General features: G+C 44.9%; 1 protein-coding gene across 1 annotated transcript in view; it reads right to left on the bottom strand.

Moving 5' to 3' along the window:
- The window catches only part of LOC144805448 (uncharacterized), a 502,220-nt gene that overhangs the window by 421,957 nt on the left and 55,979 nt on the right, over positions 1-24,284 (bottom strand). The window contains exon 2 of the transcript XR_013605518.1: positions 16,621-16,690. The gene's annotated coding sequence lies outside the window, so the exon portion shown is untranslated. The remainder of the gene's footprint in view (positions 1-16,620; positions 16,691-24,284) is intronic.

Here is a 24,284-nt window from a genome sequence, read left to right as displayed (position 1 = left end):
GGGGGAAACACACAATTCTTCCCTTTGTTAGACATTTCTTTACCCTTCCCTCCCTGATTCACCCATCGCCCCCCAACCAACCACATGCATATATCTACCACCTGCTTAAATCAAGTGGTAAATAAAAGTCCAAAAACATTATGAAATATTGAATGGCATGCGGTTTAACAGGCAGAAGAATCTGTTCCTTGTGGCAACTCCCCAGTCAATGGCGTCAAACTGATAATTGCACATTACTGGGATAAATCTACCACAGAAGAATTACATAAGATTTTTCTGCCACCCCAGTATTGTGCAACTTTTAACAAGGGACTATGAGAGGTCTTGGACCGGTCCTGTGACCTGGAGGGTCACACCAAGTGTGCCCTTATTTAAGGCAGAGGACTGTCATGGGTTTAACAGCTAGAGGGGTGGTGGCAATGCACCCTGTTGTAAGGATCAATAGCCTCATGAGATCTTTGCATCATGGTCAATGGAGTGGCGGCCTACTGACACACCCATGTAATGCTCCATTTCTATTCCTGTGCCCAGACTTTGCGCCAACATCAAGGGCGTGTTTAGGGTGTTGGTGTGCGTAGCATAAATGCAATGTGAGAGTGCGACAGAGTAAACTGCATCTCCTGCCTGCCAGTTGTGTATGCAAGTGGGACCATCTATCCCTCTTGTATACCCTAGTTCAAAGTCCTCTGTTACCAAGGAATAAAGTGCTCTACAAAGTACTCAGGTGCCTGCTGTGCCACCAGGGAGGGTCTCAGCCTGACAGCCTATCTAAGTTGAGGGGACATCACCTGCAGGCTGAATTACTTAATGGAGAAGCTGTGTACCTGTCCTGAAGAGCCTAGAAGTCTGCCTAGAAGCCTGCCTGTCTGGTAAGAAAGGGAAGGGAGGACAAGGCTGTCCTGGAAGAAGCAAAGGTCCAACACATCCTCGATATCTGTAGGGCGGGCCGGAAAGCCATCCAGCAGGACCAGCTAGTCTGAGGGACTCCCCCCAGCCCCGCCCGCGCCGCCAAGACTCTCCCAACAGTTCAAGGCAGAAAATAAAACTCTATGACAACGTGATTGTTGACCCCAGTTGGACGATTGTGTGCTGCCAACGGCCCGTCAAGGTTGCATTTGCCAATTTCCTAACACAACAGAGTCTGAATCTACTGGCTTTCTGGAGAGCCTGTGTTGGGCTTTTAGCTGATACATTTCTGACTACTCTGTGTCAGAGGCCCATGAGGGACTACGACTACTCCAGTGTCGAACACCCTGTCTGAGCTTACGCCTGTGGTCCAGCCGGCCACAGTGTGGGCTCAATTGCTGACGGTCGGGCCTCCAGAGGGGCTGCACTTACCGACAGGCCAGGTGTGACTGCTACCTTGGGACTGCTGATCTTCAGGCAAAGGCAAAGAATAGACAGAGTTGGTGCCCTACTGTATGCAGCCCTACATCCAGGACAAAAGGGCTCCTCAAAAGCCTGTTGGTGGGTCACTGCTCTCTCGAGTGTTCAGGCGTGCCTTTCAAGTGTCGGGAAACAGGAAAGAGACCCAGACAAGACTGACTCATCCTGTGAAAGGGTAAGACACTTACGACAGCATACACGCACTGGGGTGACTGGAGTGACAGAACTGACACTATACTATATTCATGATACTCCTATATGCCCCTAATGGGGAAGAGGGGATCAGAACCGGACGCACCTGTCTGCAGCACATGGTAGTCTGGCATGCCTGCACTATCTTTTCACCCAGACTGTCCATAAAGATGATTTTAGAGCCGCTACGCACATAGCAGGGGGAATCTTAGACCATTCGCTGGTTGAGGTGCAACTCGTTGGTCCAGTTGTGGACTTCATGCTACCCCCAAGGGTTGAGCCGTGATATTTAAAAGACAAGATGTTCAAAGCTTGTATGAGAGATGGAGCAGACTTCTATTTTAAGGAGAACGGGCGGCCTGTTGGATCAGCTTGCGTGCTATAGGATGAATTCAAGCCAGTGATCCTTGAGGACACTGACAACAAGGAGGCGGAAATACTGGGAGAGACTTCCTGAAAGACCTGACCCTGCCAATGCTAACGAATGAGGACCGAGACGCACTAGACCAAGACTTGACAGTAGACTAAATAAATAAGACAATAAGAACCTTGCAAACAGGGCAAGCGACGGGGTCCAATGAGCTCCCCTTAGAATTATATAAAAGCATGAAGGATAAAATCAGGGAGTGCCTCCAGAGGAGGTTTCAGACTGCCTGAAAATAAGGGTGTCTCCCAGAGTACCAAAGAATGTCTGAGGTGGTGGTCATCCCAAAAAACAATGAAGCAGCATCTGAGTGTGGGTCTTATAGACCTCTCTACCTGCTTAATTTTGAGACTAAGGTCCTTGCGTAGGCCCTGGCGATCTGCCTGCGGACAGTAATTGCAACAGTGGTTCATTCTGATCAATCGGGATTCATGCCACACCAGGGAACGCGCTTATATCTCCGACACATTAATGGCATACCACATGCGACAGGGGATTCCTTTGCTGAACCAGTGGCGCTGCTGTCAAGCTCTTGTATGTGGCCTCTCTAGCGCGCATGCGCGCCAATAAAACAGTCTTCCGAGTCTTTGCCGTCCGACAGGGATGTTCCTTGTCTCCTATGTTCTTCTCACGCGCGTAGGTTCGCCAGGACCTCTCATATGGGGTATTCCAGTTGTTCAGGAGTGGGATGAGAGAATCTCCCCCTACGCTGGGTGTTTTGCTGTAGGACACGTAGCCAGCCTTCTCAAGTGAATGAATCCTACACATTTTTCACATATATAGAGATTATTCAGGATATAAGATCAACTGGAAGAAGTCCTTAACATTCCTGCTGGTGGCAGGGACCCTGCGGCTGCACTCTAGGTGCACAGTTCGGGAGGCACTACATGGCTTTAAATATTTGGGCGTGTTATTTACAAGAGAGCACAGGCAGGAACATACTTCCGAAATTAGACCAGCTTTGCTGGGATGCCCCACACTTGCGGGTGCTCCCGCTTTCCTTACTGGGCCGGGTGGTCCTATTTAAAGTGATGACCCTCCAAGGTCTCCTGTACATCGTGGAAAAAACGTCCTTTAAGATCCCACCAGACATTTTATTTTTAAAAGGTAGACTGAGAACTTTGGCTCCTGTTGTGGGATGGTGGCGCTTCACGCTGAGTAAGTTGCAGAGGGGAGTTCATTAAGGTGGACTGGCGGTCCGGAGCATTCTCAAGTATTACTGGGACACGCAGCTGGTGGCAGTCAAAAACTGGGTTTTTGCGGACTGTGAGGATCCTGCTTACCGGGTAGATAGATTGGCCATGGGCAAGAGAGGTTACCCCACCCTGGTGCTGTATTGAAGAAAGTATGAGTGCTCTCTACCTACTCATACCCAATCAGTGGTAAGGGTGTGGAGAGAGGCTACCAAGTGTTTAGGCTGAGAAGGTAAGATGACTGGAATTACTCCACTGTATGATGGTGATCTCCTAAGTGCAGTGGGAGGATTGCAGGGCTTCACAAAATGGGGATTGATTAGCTTAAAAGGCCGGGCGATGTGTGGAGGGGACAGGCGCTTGTGTCCTTCACGATCCTACAACAAAAGTATGAATTAGGTGACTAAAAACGGTTCTGACATTTGCATGTGGGTCACGCTCTGCAAGGTCACATCTGGGAAGGGGGGAAGTTGACTGATGCAACCCCACTGGAGGACCAGCTGCTAACTAATCCCCAACCGAAAAAGCAATCTCAACCATCTATAGGAAGTTGATCTACAATTCTCTGGATCCCTTGGGGATGTTTCAGGCGGCCATTCACCAACTTTTGTGTTTTTCAAAAACAAGCTTCCAAAGCAGGAGTTTGTTTTTGAAAACCAATAACTAATCATCCTCACACCCTTGGAACTTTCTCCCTGATTAATTTACTCCCAGGAAGTGGGATTCATTTAAAAACAAATTCTCATCACGACTGCCAGGTATTCCCTGGTGGTCCTGAATAAGAGAAAAATACATCAGACTGCTTGATTCTAAAAGGAATGGTCGTCTGATGTATTTACAGGCAGACCATTCGTTTGTACCTTGCTCACCAAACTCTAAATCAAGACCTTTATCTTGTCTGTGCTATGCATGTATCTCTAGGTCCGCTTCATTATGTCCATCAGTCTTTCTATGATGTACCTGTTATTGCAGCGTGTGTGTTTAGTACAGATTTAATCTTACGGTGTGTGTGTGGGTTTATTTGAACCCTGTGGTTTAATCTGCACTTGTTGCTTATTCGGTGTTATGTGGTGTTGTCACACCCTTGTAATTATAACAAGCATTTGCAATGCAATAGGTCTCGCATTAGGAAAGTTTGAGCTAATGGTACTGTAAATGACACATTTTTTATTTATGTGTTGGTTTTGAAAATAGAGAAATTAATAGCTTTGTCATTTACAATGCCAATAGTTTTAACGTTCGCAAAGGTGACACTTATAGCATTTGTAATGCAATATGTGTTGTATTTACGTGACTTAGATGTATTGATATTACAAATATCAATGGCTTTTTATTTTTTTAAATAATTAATACTTAAGTAAAAGTTATTGTAATTTATAATGGCAATTGCTTACATTTTTGTAAATAACTTTTGTGAAGATTATGTTCAGTGTATTTTATTGTGACGAAAATCGAAGAACAGAAGTGAAATATTAACATCTTTTTGTGACATTTGTATTAAAGCTTGAAACATTGAGAGAACATATTTGAACTAGTTGTTGTTGAATGGTTGCACAGATTGCTGCTGTGGTGGCGCTGAGTGATGTTTTGGTGGCGCTGGGTGATGCTGTGGCTTTCAGTGATGATGTGGTAGCACATAGTGATGTTGTGGTGCCCCTGAGTGATGCTGTGGTGCTGATGAGTGATGCTGTGGTGATGCGACAGATAGAGTGAGTGCGATATATAGATAGAGTGAGTGCGATAGATAGATAGAGTGAGGGCGATAGATAGATAGAGGGAGGGCGATAGATAGAGGGAGGGAGGGCGATAGATAGAGTGAGGGCAATAGATAGATAGATAGATAGATAGATAGATAGATAGATAGATAGATAGATAGATAGATAGATAGATAGACAGACAGATAGAGTGAGGGCGATAGACAGATAGAGTGAGGGCGATCAATAGATAGAGTGATGGCGATAGATAGAGTGAGTGCGATAGATAGATAGATAGATAGATAGATAGAGTGAGGGTGATAGATAGATAGAGAGGGCAATAGATAGAGTGAGGGCGATAGATAGATAGAGTGAGGGCGATAGATAGATAGAGTGAGGGCAATAGATAGATAGAGTGAGGGCAATAGATAGATGGATAGAGTGAGGGAGGGCGATAGCTAGATAGAGTGAGGGCGATAGATAGACTGAGGGCGATAGATAGTATGAGGGCGATAGATAGATAGAGTGATGGCGATAGATAGATAGAGTGATGGCGATAGATAGATAGAGTGAGGGCGAGAGATAGATAGAGTGAGGGCGATAGATAGATAGAGTGAGGGCGATAGATAGATAGAGTGAGGGCGATAGATAGATGGAGGGCGATAGATAGAGTGAGGGCGATAGATAGATAGAGTGAGGGCGATAGATAGATAGATAGATAGATAGATAGATAGATAGATAGATAGATAGATAGATAGATAGATAGATAGATAGATAGATAGATAGATAGATAGATAGATAGATAGATAGATAGAGTGAGGGCGATAGATAAAGTGAGGGCGATAGATAGAGTGAGGGCGATAGATAGAGTGATGACGATAGATAGATAGAGTGAGGGCGATAGATAGAGGGAGGGCGATAGATAGATAGAGTGAGGGCGATAGATAGATAGATAGAGTGAGGGCGATAGAGTGAGGGCAATAGATAGATAGAGTGAGGGCGATAGATAGAGTGAGGTCGATAGAGTGAGGGCGAAAGATAGATAGAGTGAGGGCGATAGCTAGATAGAGTGAGGGCGATAGATAGATAGATAGAGTGAGGGTGATAGAGTGAGGGCGATAGAGTGAGGGCGAAAGATAGATAGACGGCAATAGATAGATAGAGTGAGGGCGATAGAGTGCGGGCGATAGATAGATAGCTAGATAGAGTGAGGGCGATAGATAGATAGCTAGATAGAGTAAGGGCGATAGATAGATAGCTAGAGTGAGGGCGACAGATAGAGTGAGGGCGATAGAGTGAGGGCGAAAGATAGATAGACGGAGGGCGATAGATAGAGTGAGGGCGATAGATAGATAGAGTGAGGGCGATAGATAGAGGGAGGGCGATAGAGGGAGGGAGATAGATAGATAGATAGATAGATAGATAGATAGATAGATAGATAGATAGATAGATAGATAGATAGATAGAGTGAGGGAGGGCGATAGCTAGATAGAGTGAGGGCGATAGATAGAGTGAGGGCAATAGATAGATAGATAGATAGATAGATAGATAGATAGATAGATAGATAGATAGATAGATAGATAGATAGATAGATAGATAGATAGATAGATAGATAGAGTGAGGGCGATAGATAAAGTGAGGGCGATAGATAGATAGAGTGAGGGCGATAGATAGAGTGATGACGATAGATAGATAGAGTGAGGGCGATAGATAGATAGAGGGAGGGCGATAGATAGATAGATAGATAGATAGATAGATAGATAGATAGATAGATAGATAGATAGATAGATAGATAGATAGATAGATAGATAGAGTGAGGGCGATAGATAGATAGCTAGAGTGAGGGCGATAGAGTGAGGGCAATAGATAGATAGAGTGAGGGCGATAGATAGAGTGAGGTCGATAGAGTGAGGGCGAAAGATAGATAGAGTGAGGGCGATAGCTAGATAGAGTGAGGGCGATAGATAGATAGATAGATAGATAGAGTGAGGGCGATAGATAGATAGCTAGATAGAGTGAGGGTGATAGAGTGAGGGCGATAGAGTGAGGGCGAAAGATAGATAGACGGCGATAGATAGATAGAGTGAGGGCAATAGAGTGAGGGCGATAGATAGCTAGATAGAGTGAGGGCGATAGATAGATAGCTAGATAGAGTAAGGGCGATAGATAGATAGCTAGAGTGAGGGCGATAGAGTAAGGGCGATAGATAGAGTGAGGGCGATAGAGTGAGGGCGAAAGATAGATAGACGGAGGGCGATAGATAGAGTGAGGGCGATAGATAGATAGAGTGAGGGCGATAGATAGAGTGAGGGCGATAGATAGAGTGAGGGCGATAGATAGATAGAGTGATGGCGATAGATAGATAGAGTGATGGCGATAGATAGAGTGAGGGCGATAGATAGAGTGAGGGCGATAGATAGATAGATAGAGTGAGGGCGATAGATAGATAGATAGAGTGAGGGCGATAGATAAAGTGAGGGCGATAGATAGAGTGAGGGCGATAGATAGATAGAGTGATGGCGATAGATAGATAGAGTGAGGGCGATAGATAGATAGATAGAGTGAGGGCGATAGATAGATAGATAGATAGAGTGAGGGCGATAGATAAAGTGAGGGCGATAGATAGAGTGAGGGCGATAGATAGATAGAGTGATGACGATAGATAGATAGAGTGAGGACGATAGATAGATAGAGGGAGGGCGATAGATAGCTAGAGTGAGGGCGATAGAGTGAGGGCGATAGATAGATAGAGTGAGGGCGATAGATAGATAGAGTGAGGGCGATAGATAGATAGAGGGAGGGCAATAGATAGCTAGAGTGAGGGCGATAGAGTGAGGGCGATAGATAGATAGAGTGAGGGCGATAGATAGATAGAGTGAGGGCGATAGATAGATAGAGTGAGGGCGATAGATAGATAGCTAGAGTGAGGGCGATAGAGTGAGGGCAATAGATAGATAGAGTGAGGGCGATAGATAGAGTGAGGTCGATAGAGTGAGGGTGAAAGATAGATAGAGTGAGGGCGATAGCTAGATAGAGTGAGGGCGATAGATAGATAAATAGAGTGAGGGCGATAGATAGATAGCTAGATAGAGTGAGGGTGATAGAGTGAGGGCGATAGAGTGAGGGCGAAAGATAGATAGACGGCGATAGATAGATAGAGTGAGGGCAATAGAGTGAGGGCGATAGATAGCTAGATAGAGTGAGGGCGATAGATAGATAGAGTAAGGGCGATAGATAGATAGCTAGAGTGAGGGCGATAGAGTAAGGGCGATAGATAGAGTGAGGGCGATAGAGTGAGGGCGAAAGATAGATAGACGGAGGGCGATAGATAGAGTGAGGGCGGAAGATAGATAGAGTGAGGGCGATAGATAGATAGATAGATAGATAGATAGATAGATAGATAGATAGATAGATAGATAGATAGATAGATAGATAGATAGATAGATAGATAGATAGAGTGAGGGAGGGCGATAGCTAGATAGAGTGAGGGCGATAGATAGAGTGAGGGCGATAGATAGAGTGAGTGAGGGCGATAGATAGATAGATAGAGTGAGGGCGATAGATAGATAGATAGATAGAGTGAGGGTGATAGATAAAGTGAGGGCGATAGATAGAGTGAGGGCGATAGATAGAGTGATGACGATAGATAGAGTGAGGGCGATAGATAGATAGATAGATAGAGTGAGGGCGATAGATAGATAGATAGATAGATAGAGTGAGGGCGATAGATAAAGTGAGGGCGATAGAGTGAGGGCGATAGATAGAGTGATGACGATAGATAGATAGAGTGAGGGCGATAGATAGATAGAGGGAGGGCGATAGATAGCTAGAGTGAGGGAGATAGAGTGAGGGCGATAGATAGATAGAGTGAGGGCGATAGATAGATAGAGGGAGGGCGATAGATAGCTAGAGTGAGGGCGATAGAGTGAGGGCGATAGATAGATAGAGTGAGGGCGATAGATAGAGTGAGGGCGATAGAGTGAGGGCGATAGATAGAGTGAGGGCGATAGATAGAGTGAGGGCGATAGATAGAGTGAGGGCGATAGATAGATAGAGTGAGGGCGATAGATAGATAGAGTGATGGCGATAGATAGATAGAGTGAGGGCGATAGATAGATAGATAGAGTGAGGGCGATAGATAGATAGATAGATAGAGTGAGGGTGATAGATAAAGTGAGGGCGATAGATAGAGTGAGGGCGATAGATAGAGTGATGACGATAGATAGAGTGAGGGCGATAGATAGATAGATAGATAGAGTGAGGGCGATAGATAGATAGATAGATAGATAGATAGATAGATAGATAGATAGAGTGAGGGCGATAGATAAAGTGAGGGCGATAGAGTGAGGGCGATAGATAGAGTGATGACGATAGATAGATAGAGTGAGGGCGATAGATAGATAGAGGGAGGGCGATAGATAGCTAGAGTGAGGGAGATAGAGTGAGGGCGATAGATAGATAGAGTGAGGGCGATAGATAGATAGAGGGAGGGCGATAGATAGCTAGAGTGAGGGCGATAGAGTGAGGGCGATAGATAGATAGAGTGAGGGCGATAGATAGAGTGAGGGCGATAGAGTGAGGGCGATAGATAGAGTGAGGGCGATAGATAGAGTGAGGGCGATAGATAGATAGAGGGAGGGCGATAGATAGCTAGAGTGAGGGCGATAGAGTGAGGGCGATAGATAGATAGAGTGAGGGCGATAGATAGATAGAGGGAGGGCGATAGATAGCTAGAGTGAGGGCGATAGAGTGAGGGCGATAGATAGATAGAGTGAGGGCGATAGATAGAGTGAGGGCGATAGAGTGAGGGCGATAGATAGATAGAGTGAGGGCGATAGAGTGAGGGCGAAAGATAGATAGAGTGAGGGCGATAGATAGATAGAGTGAGGGCGAAAGATAGATAGAGTGAGGGCGATAGATAGAGTGAGGGAGATAGAGTGAGGGCGATAGATAGAGTGAGGGCGATAGATAGAGTGAGGGCGATAGATAGAGTGATAGATAGAGTGAGGTCGATAGATAGATAGAGTGAGGGCGACCGTCATGTCTAAGTCATTAGATATGGTCCAAACTCCAGCCAATCAGGTGACAGCACCCTCTGGAACCTTCTCCTCAGAGTCTCAGGCTCTCCAATTTTTTGGCACAAGTGTGGCATAAGAGCCAAGGAGAAGAGGGGAGCCTCTAAGGGGAGGTGGGTGAGTCACATGTAAATCTATGAAAGATATCAATACTGGAGAAGCACAGTTTTCAGATAAGTAACTTATGTTCTCCAGTATCGTGGTATCTTTCATAGATTCACATGCCTCAATCAGGGTAGATAGAAGTAATTCGAAAAATGTGCATAGTAAGCCATAAGTACATTGTAAACAGAGTACGAGAGAATACATATACGTATATTACAGTATAGCAGTAAACATGGGCACATCTGCAAAAGCAGAAATATATACATATATACATTGTGTGCAGGAGGAGGTAAGAAACAGAGGCTCACCTTACTTAAAAAGATTACGTAGCACCGCTTGCCCCACAGCTGTGTCAACATTGTTGGCAGCTTCCAGACAGTAGTGCTTGGTCGCAGCTCTGCAAATCTGATGAAGAGGCACACCAGCAAAGAGAGAAGTAGAAGAGGAGACTGCTCTAGTAGAGAGCACTTTAATCGTTACATGAAGTGTCTTGCCTGCTTGCTGATGGCAAAAGGAAATTGCTCTAGATATCCAACGTGCAATAGTCTGTTTAGCAACTGGAGGTTCTTTACGCATCCTGCCGTAGGCTGTGAAGAGCTGATCAGTTTTACAGATACTGGTTGTTCTTTGCAAATAAAATGTCAAACATCTCTTAACATCTAGAGAATGTAAAGTCTTTTCTGCTGCCGACTATGGATTAGGGAAAAAAGTCTTTCAGATGACCGTCTCATTCAGGTTGAAATCAGATGGAACTTTTGGAATAAAGGCTAGATTAGAGCGTCTTTGGTGAATTGAAGAAAAGGAGGTTTGATAGTAAAAGCTTGTATCTCGCTGACTTGAAGTAAGAGCTAAAAGCAGCAATGTCTTCCAGGAGATGAATTTAAGATCAGCCCTACGAATGGGCTCAAATGGGGACTTCATGAGTTGTGCCAACACAATGTTCAGATGCCAAGGAGGAGGCGGGTGTCGAATTGGAGGGAACATCTGAAATAAGCCTTTGAAAAATTGTTGAATAATTCTTGAAGAATAAAGAGAATTGGAGCCATCCTGCCGGAATCTGGAAATTGCGGCCATAAAAACCTTCAGGGTAGAGTGAGAGAGGCCTGATTTTGCTAATTGTAAGAAAAAAGGCAGAAGCTGCTCTGGCGTAGAGTGAACAGGGTGAACATTTATTTATTTATTTTATCACTATTTGTAAAGCGCAACTGACACCCTACGGGTAACCTGGCGCTGTGATACAGGCGACTAGCTTAGGGCCGAGAGACTGTGTCCCCTGCCAGGATGGAGTTAGCAGGATGCCAAGCAGCCTACTCGAGGGTAGAGCCAGGTTTTTAACCATTTTCTAAACTGCAGGATGTTGTCTATTTGTCTCGTATCAAACGGAAAAGTATTCCAAAGGCGGGACGCTGCCGCAGTGAAGGCCCTACCTTCTGATTTGGCTTTCCTAACTCTAGGCACCCTCACCAGATTAGCCGATGAGGAGCGCAGTGCTCGTGGAGGGACATACCATGTCAGTTTCTCCTACAGAGATTTGGGCCTGTGACCATGTGGAGCCTTAAATACTATACATAGGGCCAGATGTAGGTAGGCTTTTACCGGTCGGTAACGGCCGAATTCGGCCGTTACCGACCGGTAAAAGGCATTTGAGATGTAGGGGGCAGAATCGGTAAATTTACCGTTCTGTAAATTTACCGATAGGTAATTTTACAGAATCTGTAAATATACCGGTCGGTAAATTTACTGACCGGTATATTTACAGAATCTGTAAAATCGATATGTAGGTGGGACTCTTATGAGTCCCACAAGGCCTTAGAAATCGGTATTTTACCATCAAATTCAATTTGATGGTGAAATACCGATTCAGGTGTGCATGCAAATGTGCGCATGCACACCTGTGCCATATGACAGGCAGACCTGCCCTTAGGGCAGGTATGCCTGCCATATGGCCCCCGAACCTTTTTTGGGGGTGCTAGAGGGTGTCAAAGTGACACCCCCTGCACCCTTGCCAAAAATCTGTATTTACCGATCGGTAAATACCGACCTGTAATGCCCCATTCATTCCTATGGGCTTCATAGCCCATAGGAATGAATGGAGCATTACAGGTCGGTATTTACCGATCGGTAAATACCGACTTTTACCGATTCGGTAAATAAACATCTGGATTTCCCTACATCTCCCCCCTTCATATTTACCGACTTTTAAATACCGAATCGGTAAAATTCGGTATTTAAGGGTCGGTAAATATGCTTTACCTACATCTAGCCCATAGTGCCTTAAATCGTATCCTCTGCGAGACTGGCAGCCAGTGTAAATCTGAGAGTGCCCGGGAGGCGGAGGAGCGGCGTGGTTGCACTAGTACCAGTTTGGCCACCATGGTTTTTACTCTGCAATCTCTCAATCGGATATTGCGGGGATTCTAGTAACAGGGCATCACAATAGTCCAGCTTACTGAGGATGGTGCTCCGGACTATCATCGCTCTGTTCTGTTAAGAGAACATCAGAAGGATTTTCCGAAATGCTCTGATCAGAGTAAAACAACTTCCAGCTGTTCTGTTGACAGTTTCTAATGTCAATTTGCTATCAACCATGACTCCCAGATTACGTACCACGCATTTGGGAGCCAATGGAGTAGAAGGGGATGTTGGCCAAAACTCAAGCGGAAGTTTAGGAGGCATTCTACCTACTGCACAGTGTAGAATCTCTGTCTTCTCAGAGTTAAACTGAAGAATTTGAATTTGAAGCTTCACACCAAAGATAGAACCGTTTCCACTTGAGTTTGTAGGTTTTGATAGTGGAGGGTGCTTTAGCGTTAGTGAGGACCTCCCTGCAGTCGGAGGAATAATCAAATTGGCAAACTCATAGTGTTCAGGCGCCAGGCTGCCAATCGCAGAGAAGTTGGATCCGGATGGCAGATCAGGCCGTGGTTCATAGTAAGAAGATTCGTAATTGGGCACAGCCAAATTGGATTGCACTCCGACAGGGAGGAGGAGCTCCATAAACCAGAACTGGCGAGGCCATCTGGGGACTATGAGAAGAATGCTGCAGGGTTCTTTCTGCATTTTCCAAAGTACCCTTACTACTAGAGGAATTGGTGGAAAAGCGTAAGCATATATTTTTGACCAGTTCATCAAAAACGCATTCCCGCACGATTCTGAGTGGGGAAGCCAACTTGCATAGAATGGGCATTTGCGGTTCACGTTGGTCGCAAATAAATCCATATTGGGGTGTCTGCAAAGCGGATAAATGCGGTCCAGTGCCGGCTGATGAAGTTCCCACTAGTGGTTTGACAAGACCGACCTGCTCAGGGAGTCCGCTAGTAGGTTGGACACACCCGAAACATGAACTGCTGTTAAAGTGACCTGATGTTGAATCGCCCCAATCCCAAATTTGCTGAGCTTGTAGGGATAGCAAAGTGGATCTCGTGCCCCCTTGTTTGGTTACATAATGCATGCTTTTTGTGTTGTCCATTCGGATCAACACTTGAGCTCCTTGAATGAGGGTGCAAAAGGACTTTAGAGCCGGGAATATCGCCAGTAACTCCAAAAGGTTTAAGTGCCAAGTTCATAGGTGGGTGTCCCATTTCCCCTTGACTGTGAGGGCTTGAAGATGCGCTACCCACCATTCGAAGAAGGCATCTGTCGTGAGGATGAAACTTGGAGTGTCCACTACAAACGAACTGCTGAGATGTTTGGTATGCGAGTCCACCGTAGCAATGCTCTTCGTATCTGAGACGTGATGTTGATGACATTGTTTAAGGACCCTGAGACTTGTTGCAATTGGTTGCCGAGTTTCTCCAGTCGGAGTCCAATTTTGAGGCGACAGTTGGGAATTAGGGGGATACAGGAAGACAGCATCCCCAGAAGCGATTTGAACTGTCGAACAGAAACATACTTTTATGTGCGCAGGAGAGTTGCCAGTTTGGAAATCCGCTGTTGTCTTTCGTTTGAGACAAAAGCCCTTGTTTGCTGTGTGTCTATGATGGCCCCCAAGAAGGCCCACACTTGAGAGGGGGTGAACTGAGACTTCTCCAGAGTGATGGAAAGACACAGAGACAGTCATGATTGAGTGTGTCTGCTTGCGACTGCGAACGACTGTGCCTTTATAAGGCAGTCGTCGAGGTAGCGAAATATTTGGACACCAGCTTGACCAAGATATGCTGCCACCGGTGCCAAGACCGTAGTGAACATTCGGGTGCAGAGCGAAGGCCAGATGGAAGGACTTGGAATTGGAAATCTCTGCCAGCCACTCTGAAGCGCAGGAATTTTCTGTGTCTGGGTAGGATAGGGACATTAAAATAGGCATCTTGAAGGTCCAGTGTTGGCTTGTAATCCCCTTAAGACAGTAATTGAAGCACTTCTTGGAGAGACAACATCCGGAAAGTTTGCTTCTTGAGAATCTTTTTGAGGGAACGAATGTCCAGAATGGGGCTCCACTCCCCCGATTTTTCCTTGATTTGGAAGAATCTGGAATAGAAGCCTGCATCCCTTTGACGATTCGGTACACTTTGATCGCTCCTTTCCTTAACATGAGATTGATTTGGCATTAAAGTTCCTTCAGACGGGCAGGAGGGGGACCTCTTGGGGAGAATTTGGAGGGAATTTCATAAATTCCACTGTAGTCTCTGGACACTATGTCCAGAACCCATCGATCTGTAGTTATTGCGGACCAATTGGAGAAGAAATGGGAGATCCGCCCTCCAACTTTGGTCAGATTGATGGGAAGAGCGGTTGACAGTTGGCAGTTGTCACTGCTTTTTTGAGGAATCTCTACCTCAGCAGTTGGATTTCCCTCTGTACTGCTCGTAAGAGGCAGCCTGCGCCTGTCGAAACGACTGCTGTTGCAGGGAGGAGGAGTAACGCGGTTGGCCCGGATAGGGATGGTACTGCTGGTATTGGTTGTAACATCCCCGAAAGGAAGAGGAGGAGCCACGACCCCTCGCACCCCCAAAGGGCTGCATTTTAAACTGTACAGTAGACACTACACACTACACACGGACCCGAGAGGCCTGGAATTTAGACTTTGACATTCCAATGGAAGATAAAGACTGTCAGTCGGTCCTGTGAACTAGCATGCATGGTTTTTAGTAATGCCCATTTTCGACTGATGCATTATAATTTTCTGCGAATAACCTACTTAACGCCACAAGACCCTTATCGAATGGTCGTGTCTTGCCCAGATATATGCCTGCGCTGCAACACAGTGGCGGCTGATTTCTTACATAAACCATGGCCCTGCGATGCAATACACTCTTTCTGGCAACAAGCTGTCGAAGAAATGGTGCATGCCACACAACTAAGTATTGATCTGACAACCAAATGCTGTTTATTAGGCAGAAGGGCGCAAGATAACCTATAAATTTGGTCAGTCGCCTATGGTACTGGCATGACGTAAAAATGCAATCACATCACTGTACCCGCTAATGACTGAATTGATGTGATTTTCTATAGTGTAAGCACTACTGCTCTTTCACTGCTCCATGATGTGTCTTATGATGGAACTGTTTCTTTCAATAAAAAGATGTTTTAAAAAAAAATGCAATCACATGGCTGTCCCAGCATGCCCCAACGATTGCGCTCTGGCATAGAGATGCGCTCGACTGGGCCCTAGCTGAGGAGACACATATGCGCCTTAGCAGAAAGGATGACATATTTGAGGATACACTAAACACTTGCTGTGCTCATACAGATAACTCCAAGCTCCTGCTTCCCGAGTGACAACAGACACAGACTCTGGCTCTGAAACTGACGAGGCAAAAGACTACGACACTGGGGATGAGCAGGGAGGTGTCTCCATATGATAATTATAAGGTACATTCCCAATTAGGGGAATGGGACACTTATTGATCACCTGGAGAATGGGAAGGCAGATTAGTGCATGTGTAATTAGTGACTGCTTCTTGATTAACCTACTTACGTAGAACATATTCGTATGATATGTCTCTGTATACTCTGACTGCCAGGTTGTATGTTGACAAAATTAAAATAAATTTCTAAAAAAACAAAACAAAACAAAGCCATTACATTGTGGGTGGTAGAGGGTAGTGAACCAGTAATTCACGCCACACTCCTTCGACATGTGTTTCAAGTAGCCAGACATGAAGTTGGTACCTCGGTATGACACCACCTCCTTAGGGAAGCCCACCCTGGTAAAGATGCTAATGAGGGCACTAGCCACTGCAGGGGCAGTGGTAGTCCTGAGGCGAATAGCCTCAGAATACCTGGAGGCATGATCTACTACCAGACCTCACTGAAGGACGTGGAGTCACCACGCCACGGCCCCGGAGTGACGTGGCTCTTCCAGGTGCGTGGGGGTCTACGGGGTTTTGGAAAGGGGCTGAGTATAAGAGGGACGGGAGGGGAGGCTGTGGAGTGAAATGGACCCAGGGAAAAGGAAATAAGTGAGACAGAAAAGAAAGACAAGAGCAGAAATCATCGGCTACTCTTTTTCTTTTGGTTGCTCCAACCTCTACTCCCTCCCTTCCCATTTATGCATAGCTATTATTTATCCCTCACATCCTCCCTTGACTAAACCATAAATCAAAAACACTTACCTGAGTCTTTTCCTTCAGTCTGAGGGACGACGGCGGTCGAGGCTCACCTAAGGGACTGAAGTGGAAGACCCTGTGGGAAAGAAGAATATAAAAGAGACAATCAATCATTGTGATTTCCTGTAATACTAATAAAAAGTGCATACCAAGAAATTATTCAATGCAGTGTGCTCCTTCTTGACCGACTCTTCTACAATGGGGAGCTACATACTTTCCCTACAGGGAATGGGAGACAGAAACACAGAGACCAACAGACACAGACAGACACACGGGAAAGCACTGTAGGAAAAAGCTACATACAGTTGTTCTATGCTTGCCATATGTACATTGTTTTAGAAAGATGGTGGAACTGTTTATTTTGTTCAATGTGCTTATACTGCTAATTACTTTTATCTGCTTCTATTATCATTGAAGCACATAAATTCTATACATGAATTACGATGGTTCAATTAATAATGAAAATGCTAATGTTATATTATTTTAATTTGATTTCGCACATGAATTACCCCTAAGCAGAAACTACTTTAAGGAGAAATTTAGGATTGGTACGTAGAACAACTCTATCTTTGTGAAGTTGAAAGAAAGGCTCTTGGATAGTTAATGCCTGAAGTTCATCAACTCTCCTTAGTGAGGTTATCGTTATGGGGAAAGCAACTTTCCATGATAGGAATTGTAACTGACATTTGTGCATTGGTTCAAAAGGCGGGCCCTTTACCCTTGTAAGGACTATGTTTAAGTTCCACTCTGGAGCAGGGCGACTACTTGGTGGTATAACCCTTTTTAATCCTTCCATGAAGGCTTTAATCACTGGTACTCTGAAGAGAGATAGGTGTTGTCTATTTTGCAAGTATGCAGCTACGACTCCCAGGTGTAAACAAATGGATGTGTAAGTTAATCCACATTGCTGTAAATGCAACAGTTAACAAATTATTCCGCACAAACGCATCAAGATAATTGATATTGTTGTTGTTACAATAGGAAACAAAACGTTTCCATTTGCTGCATAACATGCTCTAGTAGTTGGCTTTCTAGCTTCCTTGAGAATATTCATACAGTCTGGTTGTAGTTGTAAATAAGCAAACTCTATGACTTCAGGAGCCAAATCGCTAGGTTGAGTTCTCTGGGAATTGGATGTCCGACTTCCCCATGGATCTGAGTGAGGAGACAAGGTGTGAGATGTAGCTTTTGATGTGGAACCACTGAGAGTTCTAACAGGGTGGTGTACCAAGGTTGCGAGCCCATGTGGGGGCTATTAAGATCAGTGTGAGGGATGTTTGTCTGAGTTTCCGAACAAGTAATGGAATTAGCAGGAGAGGCGGAAAAGCATAAGCAGATATACCTGACCAAATCATCCAAAGGGCATTGCCTTTGGATGCTGGTTGTGGGAACCTGGATGTAAAGTTTGGGTATTTTGCGTTGTGTACTGTTGTAAACAGATCTATATGTGGAAAAGCCCATTTTTGAAAGTAGGGAAGAAGAACTTCTTAGCTTCTCAGACTGTGTCAGCTAAGCAGGGCTGCAATCTGATGGCCTATCCCTGGAAGGTGTTCTGCTAGGAGATAGATTTTTGGGTGAATCGCCCAATTCCAAATGCTTTGTGCACAGCGTGACAGCTGGAGAGAGGGAGTACCTCCCTGTTTCCGTAGGTAGTACATTGCTGTGATGTTCTCTGTGCGTACTCAGACAGTCTTGCCTACAAGTTGGGTGAGAAAAGCTTTGAGTGCTAGGAACACTGCTAGAAGTTTCAGGTAGTTGATGTGAAGACATTTGTATTTGTCCGACCACAGCGCTGTACTGTGTAATATTGAAATGGGCACCCCAACCTGTTAATGATGCATCTGTTGTGAGTATAGTCTGTGGAATCAGGTCTACGGAAGGCCGCCCTTTTGCTAAGTTTTGAGGGTTCAACCACTGCAGAGAGCGATGGGTGCCACTGTCTACCAACACTAGATCGGTTAATAGACCCTGTGATTGATTGCACTTACTCGCTGGACAGTGCTGCAGAGGACACATGTGAAGTCTTGCATGAGGTACGATTGCAACGCAGGATGCCATCATTCCCAGCAGCGCGATACCAAAGGGGATGATGGACGGAGCGATTGAGCAAATCAAACACTCACCCCCAGTCAACTGATCTGGGTTTAATCCACCACCATTCTTTAGCTCACTCCGCCACTCCAGTTCAGACATGGCCATATGCAAATCAGCCTGACCCTGTGCATCATGGGAACAGTCCAGCCCGAACTGCCAAGCCATGTCTTCCCTGGACCGGAAACGAGCATCCTGGGACCGGTTTTGGATTCATAATCCTCTTCAGCCAGGTTATCTTGAATCCAGTGGTAGAGTGAGCAAGGGACCCACGTCTGAGCATACCCTGCCACACTTAGGGCGAACAAAGCGATACCAAACGGGATGATGGACGGAGCGATTGAGCAAATCAAACACTCACCCCCAGTCAACTGATCCGGGTTTAATCCATCACCATTCTTTAGCTCACTCCACCACTCCAGTTCAGACATGGCCATATGCAAATCAGCCTGACCCTGTGCATCATGGGAACAGTCCAGCCCGAACTGCCAAGCCATGTCTTCCCTGGACCGGAAACAAGCATCCTGGGACCGGGTTCGGATTCATAATCCTCTTCAGCCAGGTTGATGAAGGCTGATAGCCAGAAACCAGACTTCCTCCAGCCCGTAGATACCACGATTCCTGTATCAGGCCTACTCCACGCCCCACTCAGACTGAGATCCTGCGCTCCGTGATCCCAGGAGGACCCCACCCGGGCCCCTTGAAGGGCTGCCACTTCCTCTCTGCCCCTTCAAGCATCAGCCCCCCGGACAGCCCACATTTTCTATCACCATCCACTGCAGCCCATCGTTCCAGTTTTGAGCCCGGGACTCCTTATTTGGAGTTCTCCACTCGGTTATCTTTCTACTCCTTTTTGACGCCTCGCTCAGCATTTGGCCAGCGTGTATCCCGACCTTGTTCCACCTTCCCCGGTGCACTGATTTGCTCCCCTGTTACCTGCCGACTTGTGCGCCTTTCAATTTGACCTCCCAGATACCCCCACCAGTGTTCTTTTATTGACTTGTGCCCTGATGAACGTGAGACCTCGCTGAGGTCGCACACCGAAACGTACGTCGGCACCGCGAATTTCACCTGGCGATACCTATGTCTACTATTGTATCTCCATATTTTTCCATTGTCATTATTTGTGCAGAAAGGTATTCCTTACTGTTTATACTTTGTTATTTTGTGACAACATTTATTGTATTTACAAATTCTGATTTGGTTGGACTTTGATCCACTAATGATTTGATACTACACCTTATTCAGTAGGAGTATCTCCATTTATAATCTTTCTTCATTGTACCCTAACTCATAGGTTTTCGCCCCTGTTTGATTAGTTTGAGAATTTTAGTTTCCCTAAATGAATGGATCTTTGTGAGTCTCTGGACGTCTGTGAATGAATGAGTGAGAATGTTTTATTCTTGTGTGGGGGATCATTAACCGTTTTTGTGTTTTGTTATCAAATGTCTTGCAAATTTATAAATTATCTCTTTATGAATTTTGAATTTTGATTAAAACATACCTATGTACTCATAACTTTTTTGTTGCTTTGCTGATCTTCTTTCTCCTGGGAGGGAGACCTTCTATATCAAGTGACTTTATAAGCACTTAATGATTTAATACAGGTGGAGCTTTCTTGTTTTATTGTGATGAAGGCTGATAGCCAGAAACCGGTCCTAGGATGCTTGATTCCGGTCCAGGGTAGACATGGCTTGGCAGTTCGGTCTGGACTGTTCCCATGAGGCACAGGGTCAAGACTGATTTGCATAAGGCCATGTCTGAACTGGGGTGGCTTGGTCAGCAAAATAACAATGGATTAAACCCAGATCTGTGACTGGGGGTGAATGTTTTGCCATTGTGCAACATTTTGTCCATCATCTTGTGTGTTTTTCTGTTCCCTCTATGTGGGTATGTTGCAGGGTTTCTGTACTCACACAGAACTGTGCACAGAGGAGTGGAACCTCGGCAAATTAGGGTGTCCCAAAACTTACCTTAGCAACCAACTCACCCCTTACCGAGCTAGCTACAGTGTCTCATTGGACATATCAAACACCCAATGTTTAGACAAACCAGAACACGAACTTACAGTACCTCAGGGTACGTGGGACTCATGAACACTCTTTCGTTATATTATCATTACAAACCAGAACATGGAGTAAAGAAGACACATGTGCATTTGAAATGTTTATTTACTAATGCCGTCTTCTCAGGCGCAGTATCTTTGATAATACAAGTATACTTATTATCAGTAGCAAAATTATCAGCATAGTTACTAAGACATAAAAAGCGAATGGTGACAGCATGTTAACATGCTGTAATGAATAAGAGTTAACAACACTTATATCTCACCCTCCCTAACACATATATTATATTATTATCTAAGAAGGTCTCTTTGGGTTGTTTTAGGGCGGGCCCATACCTTAGTGTCCTAGCATGAAGGAATCACATCAGCATACACCAGCTCTCTCTGCATGTGCACCGCATCAAGTGTGTTAACAATTCTCGTGCAAAGCAATATCAATCCCGCCTCAAGCCCAAGTTGGCAAAGGCTGCACTTGTGTTATGACTATGAAGGCGTGGAGATCAGACCTCATAACAATTCCATATCGTGTTGCTCCTGAAACTTCAGCACTCTCCGTGCAGACATGTTTTATTAAACAAGACTGATATCAGAGCAATAACATATTATTCTCACATACACCACGGCAAACCACTAGGTTGAAAGCTAAGTCAACAATTAAGGGTCGTGTGCAGAAGTTGCAAGAAAGGAAAAATGGCGTTTAAATCTCAAATGTACCTATGCTAACTTAACACGATATAAGGATATATAGGAGCTATACAACACCCCCCCATGATCCGAGAACGGACTAAATAAGGTAACAGAAGTGCCATCACATGAGAGCAGAATCCATTTATAAACGAGCATGAATAAAGATTCAATTATAAAAATTAATGCTAAAAAAATAGCCCACAAATATAATGTGGCTCAAGCCAATAGGCAAGGAAAAATAAAATGTCTTGACCAAAAGTCAATAAAGTCAAGGAAATGCTATCAATCAGCATGTCAATTTGAGGCAGTGTCTAAGATAAGACCGTATATGAAAAGTAAGCTGCAACAGCCTCCAGGAGGAAGTCACTGTCCTCATCAGAAAACAGTTCAGCCATCCAATTTAAAAGATGAAAGGAACATACGTGATCTTCCAGCACCGGATCCTCTATAACCATCAGAGGACAGCTCGGTGGGTTCTCAAGAAAACTTAGTTCCAAGAAATTCTGCGCTGCCGACAACACATCCCAGGGACCCATTAGTCCATGTGCCACCGCCAAGGCCATAACCCTTTCGTCAGAACAAACCAACTCGTGAGCAATGATAGGACTCATCAGTTGATCAAAATCGACGTCAGAAGATGCTGGTCCGCAGAGACACAAATCAATGGCCCAAAGGAAATCACAGGTCAGACAGCGAAATACAGGCTGGACACAGGTGAAATAGGAGAACCGAAAAGATAATCCAAACGCCGTGCTTAGAGTCGCTAACGGCAGTGTGCCATAGTAATCAAGCATGCGGTTGCGAAACCGCGTCAGTAGTAGCCGTGCGTGGTCTTGCACAGGAAGGGCATCCATATTTAAAAAGGCAGAAAACCACCAATGCGCCAGCCGCTAAAGCAAGCAAAAACGGGAACCCTCCAAACAAGGATGAAAAAATAGAATGGAAGAAAGCAGGGATGACTCCAAAAATCTTCTCAAAGGAAGTCACGAGACCACCGCTAACAACTTTAAAAAAATGTGCTAGGCCCGTTGTGGAGGATGCGTTAAAGATAGAACGGACCATGGCTCCGAAATGCAAGGGCAAATCAGTGTTTAAAAGAGCCTGAACCTCCGTGCGGGTGTTAGCAATGTGAAGCACGAAAGTTTCACGGGCCGAGCTCAAGGCCACCTCTTTCTGGGACAATAGAGCTCTTATTCTAGCCATGCCGCTGAATTCTGCTCCCAAGGTCGGTATCTGTGGCCAAATGGAAGACTCCCTATGTTCACGTGTGGGAGGATAAAGAACATTTCTGCAGCAAATAACTCGCTCACTAACAGTTACTATGAAAGCTATACCTTTAATTAAACCACAGCAGTTTTCATTATTGAGCATTAAATAACTACCATTCTCTAACAATTTAAACGTGGGGATGATAGCAGGAACTGGCGTGCCCTGTAAAACGCAAGCCATATTCGGTCTGTCCCTGTTACATGAACCGTGTAACTGTATGTGTCTACACATTAAAGAATGATCTGGCGTCTCAGTACACTCATCCCCTGTTAGATAAACCTCTTGTTCATCCTTGAAACATCTGTATGTGTATGGGAGTGACCAGACCTCATGAAGAAAACCGCTACCTAAAGGTTCAAAACGACCTATTGGCACATATTTCATACAATTTGAAAACTTATATAAAGCAAAAGGCAGCGTTATTAAACCGTGGATAAGCCACGTAGCAGCAGTGGTCTCTGCCACAGAAAAAGGTAAAGATTCCAATCTTTCAATATGGAGCATAGAAAAGGAAGCATCACGCATTGAAAGCAAGCGTTGTTTGTCTGTCAAATTAAATGGTGCAAATAAAGAGGAAACGTTCATGTATCCCCAGGGAACTTTACCCATTTTTAGAGTCTGTAGTGTCCATGCAAACTGCATGATTGAACGTAATTGATTTTGACCATGGTATAATACAGACACTTCATCATGCACAATATCAACAACAGACGACACAATATTATCTAATGTGTAAATTCTAGAGGAAAGCACGTTAATGCTATTGTCAACCACTGCAAGCACTTTCTCAAGATTTGCCTGATCAATAGCCCTAAGGCGTGAAGCAGCCTCAATCTGTGAGAGTTTCCAAATTTCATTGTAAACACCATATAACCACCTTTTCGACCTGCCACTAGCTGGGCCCTTAATGAAATCATTCAAATCCACGTCTGCATTCAGTTTGGAAAGGTGATACTTAACCGCAGGTAAAGTTGAATGTTTCAGCCAAGCTTGACACAACTTGCCAACAGAGTAAGAGGTGACAGTATGACTCAAATCAAAACGGGGATCAGATCTAACAGTCTTAAAACCGTCAGTTATATTTAAAAATCTCTTTTGGCAAGAATCAGCACCACGGTGCCAAAGCAGCCAACCCTTGGGATTCAAACTGGAAATGTTAAAGGAGGAATTCAGAAGCAGAGCCTGTATATCTCTAATGGACAATTTAGTAAAATTACTCCAATTCTCATATTCCTCCAACTCCGGGAAAGACGGGGTGTTTAACCTTTTAGATGTAGCCAATCCAAAGCACGTGGTCTGGGAAATGGTTTCATTTAAAAACCACATATGATTTGGGATGAGACATGCACGGTGCAAAGCCTCAGTGCCTTGTACCTGCCAGGCCCTTGAGCCCCAAACTGATTTAAGGTCTATGGTATCCTTCCATAACTCATACCCTCCAGTAACTAATTGATCCAGGAAGGCCTTTGAATATAACAATTTTGTATTTGTAAGTCGAACCTTGGACAGTGGCTGTTTGTGAAATTTAAAATAAAAGGACTCGGGATTGGACTGATTA

This window comes from Lissotriton helveticus (genome assembly GCF_964261635.1).
Source record: "Lissotriton helveticus chromosome 1_1 unlocalized genomic scaffold, aLisHel1.1 SUPER_1_unloc_10, whole genome shotgun sequence".
Lineage (NCBI taxonomy): Eukaryota > Metazoa > Chordata > Amphibia > Caudata > Salamandridae > Lissotriton > Lissotriton helveticus.
Note: the sequence above shows the minus strand (reverse complement) of the source record. Positions and strands in the feature narration are given on the sequence as shown.